The sequence below is a fragment of the Triturus cristatus genome, chromosome 5_2 (assembly GCF_964204655.1).
Source record: "Triturus cristatus chromosome 5_2, aTriCri1.1, whole genome shotgun sequence".
NCBI classification, from domain to species: Eukaryota; Metazoa; Chordata; class Amphibia; order Caudata; family Salamandridae; genus Triturus; species Triturus cristatus.
This window is the reverse complement of record NC_140588.1, coordinates 305,486,864-305,499,115: the sequence shown is the minus strand read 5'-3', so window position 1 is coordinate 305,499,115 and position 12,252 is coordinate 305,486,864.

Sequence of the window (12,252 nt, the reverse complement as noted above, 5' to 3'; positions counted from 1 at the left end):
GCACGGGTCCTGCTGGGGGACTCACCTGTGAGCCACAAAAACCGTGGGCGCCGGCGTCTGACACACATCCATAAGCGTGTGCTGGCGGTGGTCTTCCCTGACTTGGATAGGCGCCTAGCGGAGAAGCAGCAGCAGGAAGGGGGTAGGTACATGTGTTTTTGTTGTGTGTGACCAGCTTTTGGAAGTGCGCAGTTGCATGGATACACTGCCAGGGTTTAAATGTGCAGTGCATATCTTGTTCCCCAAAGTAAAGCGGTGCTGTTCTTCCTCCCTTCCCCTCCTTGCCATGTGTTCCCTGGTCTGTGTGTAGTCACTCTTGCACAAGGTCATCTAGGCTGGCAGTTACTCCAAGTGCCCAATGCTTGCAGCATCATGTGTGGGGGTGGTGTGTAACAGGTTTTTGCACGTTGCCTGTGCCCTGGCCAGTTCTGTCATTGTGGGGTCCATGTTAGTTGGCACTGATGCTGAGTCCCGACATGGGAGTGTGTGTTTCATGTGTATTGCCTTACTGCCTGCATGTCGAATGTTGTGCCCTCTGACATGATGTGCTTGAGTGTGAGATATGCATAGTGCAGGGATGGTGGCTTGTGTTCCAGTCATATCCATCCAGGGCCATGGAGTAGTGTGGCCACTACAGTCCCCTGGGGCACCTTTTCCTAGGTATCATGTGTGTCATCAGACAATGTGGACATTCTCTGTGTCTTCAGCATAGTTTGGGCCCTGTGGCATAGTACCCTGGCCTCATTTGTATTCACGTATACTGTGCTACATGTGTCCACTGTACAGGGTGACCTAATTTAGCTGGTGCATACTCACAGGGGCCAGTGACTGTGTGTCTTGGTACAACTATCTGATGATGATTGTTTGTCAGTGATATATGTGGACAGGCGCACCAGGGGTAGTTTGTGTGCGATCAGGATTAATTGCAGGCCATGTGTTTTCATCCCAGACTAAGAGGTGTAAGTACTTCCTCTGTCTCAATCACATTGTCTCAGGTAGGGGGGGGGGTTGGTGCGGGCAAGGCCTACATGTCCAAGCCTGAAGTCTCCTTGCTCGGTCTGGCCAGTGTGTGATGTTTGTGTGGCCAAACACTCAAGGTACAGTGCCCCAGTCATGTTGGCCATGGTTTTCAGTATTACCTTTGCAGCATGTCCCAAGAGTTGATAGACATGGTTCCTGCTCATCCCTTTCTTGGCTACGCTGTGTGTCGCTGATGCTGTGCTAGATTGTCCCCAGAGCCTGGCTCCTCTGTACAATTTGATATCAAGTTATTTGCTATTGTGTCATGCCATCCATATTTTAACAGTGGCATGGTGGGTCAACAAACTGTGTGTTGCAGGGACTACATATGTACCTTGTATTGTAGATGTTACTCTTGTTGCTTTTCAGGCTATGCACTCTGACCTATGTAGAGTTGACTCATGTGACATATGTATACAGGTGTCTGATTTCTCCTGTCTCTTCACCTTGCCCACAGCATCGTCGGGGGACTACGAGGGAGGCATGGACCATGAGGAGGGAGCGAGCACCAGTGCCAGAGTTGGCTGGCACATCGAGTGGCACGGAGGCCGACGGGAGTGCAGCGGAAGACCTGTCCAGTCAAACCACCACCGACTATGACGCAGACGGGTCCGGGGCTGAGCACTCCGAGGGGGCGGAGGCTGCTCCCACAGCTGACACCAGCACTCCATCACTACCCGCCCCCTCCATTCCGATCACCGGCCTCCCACTTGCTCGTGTCCCTTCCCGCCGTGCTAGGTCACCACGTGTCTCCTTCTTGCCAGGCACCGCACCCCCTGCCCCTGTCTCCACTGCTGCCACCAATGCCGAGTCTGTGGACATCCTGCGGCAGTTGCAGGTTGGTCAGACTGCGATGCTTAATGTCCTCCATGGCCACAGCCGAGTGCTCAACCAGATGGAGGCATACATGGAGGGCATTTCAGCTGCGCAGTCTGACCAACGCAACTTGCTGAGGTCCATAGACTCGACACTGACTGCAGCAGTGGGTCTCCTGCAGCGCTACGTCCCCCCCCTACCCCTGAACCATCCACACTTCCCACTCCCATGCCTGTCCAAAGCACACCCAGACGTCCCCATGCACGCACACCACCAGACAGAGGAACCACACCACCAGGGAAGGCAAAGCGCACACCTCCTGGCACGCACACACAGGGTGAAGTAGGCACACCCACTGGGTCGGGGGGGAAACAGAAGACACGCAGCCAGAGTGGGAGTCCACATTCCTCACGACCACCACCCTCCAAATCCACTCCCCTCAGCTCTCCTGGCCAGGATCACACCAAAGACTCCTTCATGGCCGCTCTGTCCCTGAGCCCCAAAGTGACACCACCCCGCAAGTGGTCAAAGGAGTCCCTGGTCAGGGTAGTTGTGTCCCCCCCATCACCACCCTCCCCCGGTAGCGCTACGACCCATCCCTGCGACCCATCCCTGCGACCCCCCCTCCTTGGGTCCTGTGGTTCCTTCAGGTGCAGGGGAGACGCTGGGCGACCTGGCAGTAGTGTGCAGCGCCGTACTCGAATCCACCTTTGGCGCTGCCCCACCCCCTGTGTTGGAGTCGTCCGTCCCTGCACCCACAACACCTACCCTTGCCCCTCCTGTCCCTGTGGTGCCTGGTCCTTCCCCCCCACATGATGCCCCCCCCTGTGGATGACAAGGTAGTCTGAACTGTGCAGGCAAGCTAGGGGACACGCATCCCAATGTGTCCCCCACCTGGATTGGAACTATGGACTGCCCTATGGGCCTTGTGTATATGGAACTCTTCATACAATTCCTTTTAGAAAATTGCTGAATAAAGCTATTTTATTTTCCTTGGCACACTACTGCTTTTCTGGCATTGCTGTTGCTGGTGCTGCTCCATGATTTGGGGTGGCGATAATGTGTTAGGTGTCTGGGATATGTTGTAGTGTGCTGTTCCTGGGGTGGACCCTGTTATCTGTGTGCCATCACACGGTATTTGCTATCAAACTTTGCTCATGTAAGCTGTTACTGCATGGTGACATTGTCCCAAGGTGTGTACCTTCCTCTATAGACCCTGACATCTTCCCTGCAGGGTGTTGTGAAGACATTTGTGCAGTGCTGTGTCTACATTTGCTGGGTGTGTGACGGACCCCTTCAACTTTGGCCATGCATGCTGGCCAAGGTCTCCACCTGCGTCATTTGTGTCATCCTTGGGGGTCACTGTACTTGTGACTGGAGTATATTGACAGGACTTCATGTGTACATGTGACCTTTTCCGCACTATGCATGTGTGTACTCCCAGCCTCACACACATGTGTTTTGTGTTCTTCTGGGTCTTTGAGCACCTGACTGACAATTGTGGCCATTGTATCTGTGTGTACTCAACCCCTTTCTTTCCATGGGCACAGCTGGGGGGACTCTGCACCCACCCCTCCTGTGTCTGGGCACTGCTGGGAGGACTCTGCACACACCCCTCCTATGTCTGGGCACTGCTGGGAGGACTCTGCACACACCCCTCCTGTGTCTGGGCACTGCTGGGAGGACTCTGCACACACCCCTCCTATGTCTGGGCACTGCTGGGAGTGATAGGAACCCACCCCTCCTATGTCTGGGCACTGCTGGGAGTGATAGGCACACACCCCTCCTGTGTCTGGGCACTGCTGGGAGTGATAGGCACCCATCCCTCCTATGTCTGGGCACTGCTGGGAGGACTCTGCACACACCCCTCCTGTGTCTGGGCACTGCTGGGAGGACTCTGCACACACCCCTCCTATGTCTGGGCACTGCTGGGAGTGATAGGCACACACCCCTCCTGTGTCTGGGCACTGCTGGGAGTGATAGGCACACACCCCTCCTATGTCTGGGCACTGCTGGGAGGACTCTGCACACACCCCTCCTGTGTCTGGGCACTGCTGGGAGGACTCTGCACACACCCCTCCTGTGTCTGGGCACTGCAGGGAGGACTCTGCACACACCCCTCCTATGTCTGGGCACTGGTGGGAGTGATAGGCACACACCCCTCCTGTGTCTGGGCACTGCTGGGAGGACTCTGCACACACCCCTCCAATGTCTGGGCACTGCTGGGAGTGATAGGCACACACCCCTCCTGTGTCTGGGCACTGCTGGGAGGACTCTGCAGACACCCCTCCTATGTCTGGGCACTGCTGGGAGTGATAGGCACCCACCCCTCCCATGTCTGGGCACTGCTGGGAGGACTCTGCACACACCCCTCCTATGTCTGGGCACTGCTGGGAGTGATAGGCACCCACCCCTCCTATGTCTGGGCACTGCTGGGAGTGATAGGCACACACCCCTCCTGTGTCTGGGCACTGCTGGGAGTGATAGGCACCCACCCCTCCTATGTCTGGGCACTGCTGGGAGGACTCTGCACACACCCCTCCTGTGTCTGGGCACTGCTGGGAGTGATGGGCACACAACCCTCCTATGTCTGGGCATGTACGGTCGGGACATACACGGGTGTGGGTATGCTCCATTCATACACGGGTGTGGGTGCGCTCCATTCATACACGGGTGTGGGTACGCTCCGTACATACACTGGTGGGGTGTGGGTACGCTCCATTCATACACGGGTGGGGGTACGCTCCATTCATACATGGGTGTGGGTACGCTCCATTCATACACGGGTGTGGGTACGCTCCGTACATACACTGGTGGGGTGTGGGTATGCTCCATTCATTCACGGGTGTGGGTACGCTCCGTACATACACTGGTGGGGTGTGGGTACGCTCCATTCATACACGGGTGTGGGTACGCTCCGTACATACACTGGTGGGGTGTGGGTACGCTCCATTCATAGACGGGTGGGGGTACGCTCCATTCATACACGGGTGGGGGTACGCTCCGTACATTCCCGTACCCACGATTTGCAGGCCTGGGTACGTACCGTACCCAGACCTTAAGAGCGTGGGTACGAGTCGTACCACGCCCACCACTACGTCACCCCAACAATGGCGGTACGGCCCGTACCCACGTTCTAATGGCCTGGGTACGGGCCATACCAGCATTGTTGGGGTGACGTAGGGGTACGCGTGGTACGACCCGTACCAACGCTCTGAGGGCCTGGGTACAGTGCAGACCCCCAATGGGGTGCCGTAGGGGTACGCACCATGTCGTACCACGCATACCCCTACATCACCCCAACAATGCTGGTACGGCCCTTCCCCAGGTCTTTAGTACGTGGGTACGGGCCGTACCGCCACTGTTGGGGTGACGTAGTGGTGGGCGTGGTACGGCCCGTACTCACGCTCTTAAGGCCTGGGTACGGTACATACCGGTATTGTTGTGTTGCCGGTTCGCGTCAACATCCACTTCCGTTGTGGCGGATGCTTGCGTTGCTGGACACGCCCCCACCCCCTCGAGGTGACCAGGTCCTGCAGGTCAGGTGTGTCCAGGGCATGTGTAATTTGTGACTTGTGTGGGGGTTATGTGTCTTGCCCCTGCCCCCCCTTTGCCCCTGGGTGTTATTCTGACCTTCTGCGGCGTCTGCGTCGGTGCCTGTAGAGCAGGTGGACTGCTATGAGGGCTGGGATGACACGTAGGTTCGGGTCCATGGCTGTCCGTCGCATACAGGAGCTCCTTGTGCGCGTCGTCCTGATTTCCCAGCAGTTTTTGGCAGCCGGAAAATATAATCCGTGTGGGGTGACGTCGGTGCGGATCGTACTTCCTGGTTCGTGAACCGCAGCCTGAATGCGTCCCGACGTCACGTCGGAGCATTCCCGGATCACATTCGTATGTATATTTTCGTCGGTCGGTGTTTTTTACGATTCGTACGGAAATGGTGTTTTCGTGGGAATCGTACTTCCATGTTTGTAATGTTTATTTCCCGGGTACGAGTCGGACGGAGAAAACGATCCGACCAACGGTTCGTATCCGGTTTCTCCAGGATCCGAATCGGCACCTAAATGTGTTAGCGTTACACACTGCTATCTGAAATACCACACAGTGCAAACCATCACAGTTCAGGAAAACAAGCTGCCCCTTTCCTACGAATGCAAGTCTTACAGAACCAGACCACCACAAATTAAATCTCTGACAACAAATTCCTGTGTGCACACAGACTCATGGTGTGATTCTAGGCAGAAAACAATATTCCTGGTTGATACCAGTACACCTTTACTTATTTTGAAGACATACTCCATAATATCTGACAAGTTCAAGGCAGTTAAATATCTTCCAAAACATAAAATGTAAAACACAACTTTAAAACAAGAATCTCATTTACATTTTTTTATCAAAATGCACCACATACATCCCCTCTCAAATTCATAACTCACCTTTAAAAGTAGTTAGTTGAGAAAGAAATGTGGCACTCACACAGCAGATTATCAGAGCCAGAATCTCTGAACTGCACACCTCTCAGCAGAACCAGTAAATGGCAATGTTTCCCTCTCTTTTTTCACACATATACATGTTAACTTCAAATCACAGTGCTTCCCACATTTTTTCAAATGGAAACACACATTTCTATTGGTTGCAAATTCCAACCCTTTCCAAATGATCCCTACCCCCCACATGACTTCTGCCTCCTACCATAGCAACAGATCATGGAATACTGGTGTGAGCAGAGAGGTCAGAAGTTCAGCACACAATGTTTCTAATCCAAAGAGCAAGAGTGCTTGACTTTTCAAACCTAACAGCAAATCTAAAGTAATGTTTTGTACACATTTTTCTGAACCAATACAAAACATGCTTTTAAACATTTAAACTTACAGCCTAGTTTTTAGTGTAGAATGATCTGAAACAGCCAATGAGTTCTTTTTATTAAAAAAAAGTTTGTAAGCCTCCATTTTACAACTATCTTTCTTTTCATATTGCCATTCTACTGAAAGACACCTTCTGAGTGCATCCAGATCTCCTTGAAAGATGTTCACAGTGTGGATTGTAGGTCATAGCTATGTCTTCTGGAGTGAAAAGTATGCAGAAAAAAGAGGTATTTTCAAGGACCTTGCTTTGCCAAATGTAGACATTAAATTGATTGGTCAGAGAGGGTTAAAGTGGCACCAATTAATGCCCTTGGTGAAATCCTTTCTACATCTCCCACAGCCTGACCTCATAATTGTGCACTGTGGTGGAAATGACCTAGGCACTTTAACTGGGGTAGGTCTGGAAATGTTTGTTAAGGACACCTTTGTGCAATTGATGTCACTTTTTCCACAAACTACCTTTGTATATTCTAATATATGCCAAAGGCAAAAGCGGAACTGGTCCAACCAATATTGTCCACAGATTGACAAAGCAAGAAAGCACGTCAATAAGTCTGTTTCTGCTTTCCTCAGAGACTATGGTATGGGTTCTATATACCACAACAACTTGCGTTACAACATGCAAGGTATTTATAGAGGAGACGGTGTTCATTTCACAGATGAAGGCAACAGAGTCTTCCTCTTGAACTTTAGACTCTGCATCGGTACTTACTTGTAGGTACAAAAAAACACTCAATTAACACAACCCCTCATTTTAGAGCCAACCAACATCTAAACACTTATACTTGATTTTTTAATCAATTTTTTAAATGTTTTTTTTTGCCACCGTGCGCGCACCCCGCGTTATTTTTTTAAAGTTTTATTTTTTTTGAGACCCAAGAGGTCTTTCATGGTCCCCCTGACAAGGCCTAGGGGGTCAGGGACTCTCTACCCTGCCCCCTTTTCACGTTCTCCACTTGTGTTTTTAACTCTCTTCTACCTCTAAAACTCAAAATGGCGGCTGGGGGTGCGCACACCGTGCGCGCACCCCGCGATTTAAAAAAAAAAAATGTTTTTTTTCACCCTTAAGGGTCCCCATGACAAAGGCTAGGGGGTCAGAAACTCTCTACCCTGCCCCCTTTTCACATTCTCCACCTTTCTTTTTCCCTGTCACACATACAACACACCAAATGGTGGCCGACACTTCCTGATTTCGACCGATTCGAATGTTGACTGTCATGAATCCACCAATCAAAATTACGCTCGCGCACGTTAGGGTGCGTTGACGCTGCGCGCACGGTGCGCGGCTATAGATATGTATGTGCTTTTAACTGCACTTTTCTCAGGAACTACTGAACAGATTGACTCCATATATGCAAAAGGCACTTCCTTGACCTGAGGACTACCTCTCTGCCCAATTTCAATTAATTTCTGTTCAGCCGTTTGGGCTGTACCTTCGACTAAAGGTCCTATGGGAAAATGCATGGGGAAAACGCATTTTGGGACCCCCCTTTTTCCTCAGCCCCTGCTTGATGAATAACCCTGAGACTTTCAGGGTACGAGCTCAGCGGAGCGCCCCATTAGTTTTGAAAATTTCGCGAGGATTCGTTAACCGGCGCCAAAGTTATTCAAAATAGAATTTTCAGATTTCCTATGGAAACACGGTCCTAACTATAACTGTCTACTGGCGACCGCCAGTAGATAATATATATATATTGTTGGAGCCGGCCTCGTGGCGTGGTCCTGTTCCCCCTCGCTAAGCCGCACGAGGTCCCATGCACCTCGGGGCTCCTCCATCTTGGATTATATGTCACTCCACGTGACCACCTACGTGACCCTGCTCTACCCGGCCTCGGTCCCAGCGAGGCCCGACATCGAGGCGCCAACCCCTGGCCCGGGGGATACCACGTGAGCCCTTCCCACTCCCGGCAGAGGGCAGTATCGATGGGACCCCCAACCGTCCTTCCACACCTAGGTGCGATCGCCCCACAGCTCTCTGGGGCCTGGCGCCTCTCCTGCTGGGCGTCTGGCCGCGCCCTACACGGCCTCTCCACCCTCCTGGGCGCAAGGGTCCGGACATCAAAGGGCTCCATACCTATATCTGGGGCGACCCGGCAACAAGGCGACAGTTGTATCCCGGAGTCAAAAGCCCTGCTGATCGGATCGCGGCTGACCCTACGGAGAAAGACTCTTCCTGAAACTACACTCTGAGCCCTGCTGACGACGTCGCGGCTCCATCGTGCTTACAAGACCTTCACGAACCTTTGGGGCCCTGCTGATGCTGTCGCGGCCCGACCTTGCTAAAACGTACCATCAGAGCCCAGCTAACCTCGTCGCGGCTCGACCCAAGCGGACCTACCACCGGAGCCCTGCTGACTGTGTCGCGGCTCGACCCTAGCGGAACTACCACCCGAGCCCTGCTGACGCCGTCGCGGCTCTCCCCTACCGAGCCGCTCTGAGACCAGCACCCAAGGTCTGGCGCAGAGCCTTCCCGTACCTTGCCGGTACTAAGACTGTCCCGCTACCCTATCCCTCCAAAGACATTGAGACTCTTATTGGACCACTCGATCCCACTGTAAATATTGAACGTGCTCCTTTTTATATAAAGAACCAAGATAAGCAACTGATACGGAATCCTGTGTGGTGGTGTTACTGGGCCTAGTACGATCATAGGAGAAGGACCTCTCCTAGGAGGCTTCTCAGCGGCGCTCGGCTATAACTTTGCTGTAGGAAGGTGCCCCGGAGTAGTCCCCCCGACTCCCCGGTGGACCTCCCTCCAACATTTGGTGGCCAGCGACGGGATCCGAGCCAGACGCAATCGTACAGGCAAGTAACGCACCCACGACCTAACCAGACGGAAAAAGAAAAAGGGAACTATGGACGGCCAAGAAGCAACCATGGCGGCAACCTTCCAGCTGGAAAAACTGGAAGAATACACCCACAAAGAACTAAAACAATTCTGCAAGGACAAAGGGATCCCAACCACAGGATTGGGCACCAAGGAAGAAATGCAGAAAGCCCTGAAAGCCTGGGCAGAAGCCGAGGCGACCCCACCCCGCACCGAAGGGACCTCGGCCCGGGACGAAAACCTGCCGACCACAACCCCGACAGATGGGGGGCGAGGCATCCCCGAAACCAGCCTATCCCACGAGGAAATGCGAGAACGGGAGAGGGTCCGGACACACGAAATGGACCTCGCACGACTCCGGCTGGACGGTAAGCTCCTACTGGCGGAGAAGAAAATAGCCTTGGAGCAACTACGGCTGCAAGAGGAGATCGAAGAAAAGAAACGGCATCGGGAACTCGAAGAGAGACGGCTAACCCTAGAGCACGAGAGGAGCCTCAAAGAACTGGAGCTGAAATCCAAAACGGGGGAGACCGGCACCCCCGGGGCCCAGGACGCTCTGCCACTGACCGAGCCAAAGGTTCATACCCCCAAGGATGTCGTCAAGGAATACTACAAGAACGACGACATCCAGCAGTGGTTCCGAGCCTACGAGGTAGCCATGACCTCCCATCGGGTACCCCGGAAGGATTGGGGTGCCGGCCTATGGGGGAGGTTCCTCAGGGAGGGCCGTGATACCCTGCTGCAACTCCCCGACGCAGTGATGACCTCCTTCGACCACATGAAAGAAGCCCTACTCACCCGCTACGGACTATCGGCCGAGATGTACCGGCAGCGCTTCCGGGACTGCAAGAAGCTCCCCAGTACCACATGGGTCGAGTACGTGGACTTCTTCAGCCGGGCCTTTGAAGGGTGGATAAAAGGGAGCAAGGTCACCTCATACAATGAACTGTTCGACCTCATTGTCTGGGAGCACCTCGCCAACAACTGTTTTGTGGAACTAAGACAACACCTCCTGGACAGCAAGCTGACCGAGCCCCGGAAGCTCGCCGCCGAAGCAGACCGATGGGTCAACACCCGGGTCCCCCGGAACCCCGTGGGGGACTACCAACGGAGTACCACGGGACCTCCTCGCCAGCGGGGCGGAGGAGGGGGGTCCCACCGCAGTCGAGAATTCCTAGCCGGACCGCCCAGAAGCCCGCCACGAGGCCAAACCGCCAACGCCACGTCCCCGACCATGGGCCGAAGGGGGACCCCCATCGCCCGGCCTGGACCCCGACCACCAGTGACCTGCTTCGGCTGCCAACAGACCGGCCACTATGCAAGCGACCCGGCCTGCCCCGTGAACTGACGGAACGGGACCGCTGGGCCCCCTCCCCGACAAATAGCCGCCGCAGCCCTGGGGGAAGGAGAGGACGGGGAGGAAAACCGCGACGACGGATCCCCCGAGTGGGAACCGGCTGCCATGTCGCTCGTATGCCTGGGCTCCCGAGAAATGGTACCCCGAGCGGCCATCCCAAGCAACACCCAGAAGTACCAGCAGGGGGTCACCATCAATGGACGACGGGCCAAAGCCCTCCGGGACACTGGGGCCAGCGTGACCGCTGTCCGCTGCCACCTAGTGACCCCCGAACAAATCCTGCCGCATGTCCTATGCCCTGTCCGGACCGCGGACAACACCGAAAGCATGTGCCGGATGGCCAGGATCCCCTTCGAGTGGGGAGGAGTGTCCGGCACCCTAAAAGTGACTGTCCGCGACGACGCCCCCGTGGACTGCCTCCTGGGGAATGACCTAGAGAGCTCCCCCTGGGCCCAGGTGGAGCGCCGAGAGCATCTGGGGATGCTAGGGCTGCCCGAGTGGGCCTGCGCCACCACCCGGTCCATGACCGCCCAACCAGCCGCTGCCGTGGCCACCGACAAGCCTACGGGCCCAGAACTATCACCCTCCTCCGGCACGGAGGAACCCGACGATGAGGCCGGGCCATCCGAACTTTCTCCCGAAGAGGCCGCCTCCCTCAGCGAGATCCCCGAGCTGGCCCAGTGGCGCCATGATGGGGGCCCCACCCGCGAACAAATCCAGCAAGAACAGAAGGCCTGCCCATCCCTCGAGGGGGCCCGACAGCAAGCAGCCGCCCAGGACTTGGGGGACCCCACGGGAACCCACTGGGTCTATTGGGACAATGACCTACTATATAGCGAACAGAAGGTCGCCGAACTGGGAGCCCGCTGGGTGTTGGTGGTTCCCCTCCGGTTCCGGGAGTTCCTCCTGAACCTGGTGCATGAATTGCACCTCGCCGGACACCTCGGGCGGGACAAGACTTGCAGCCGCCTGGTGACCCATTTCTATTGGCCCCGAATGCGGAGAGACGTGGACCACCACTGCCGGTCCTGCCAGACCTGCCAGGCTAGCGGAAAGACTGGGGGTCGAGTTAAAGCCCCCCTCCAACCATTTCCAGCCGTCCACACCCCGTTCGAACGAGTGGGGATCGACATCGTGGGACCCCTCGACCCCCGAACCGCCCTGGGACACCGCTTCATCCTGGTACTGGTCGACCACGCCACCCGATACCCCGAGGCCATCCCACTCCGCACTGTGACAGCTCCAGTGGTGGGCCGGGCCCTGATGGGCATCTTCTCCAGGGTGGGGTTCCCCCGAGAAGTGGTGAGCGACAGGGGTACGAACTTTATTTCAAGGTACATGAGATCACTCTGGCAACAATGTGGGGT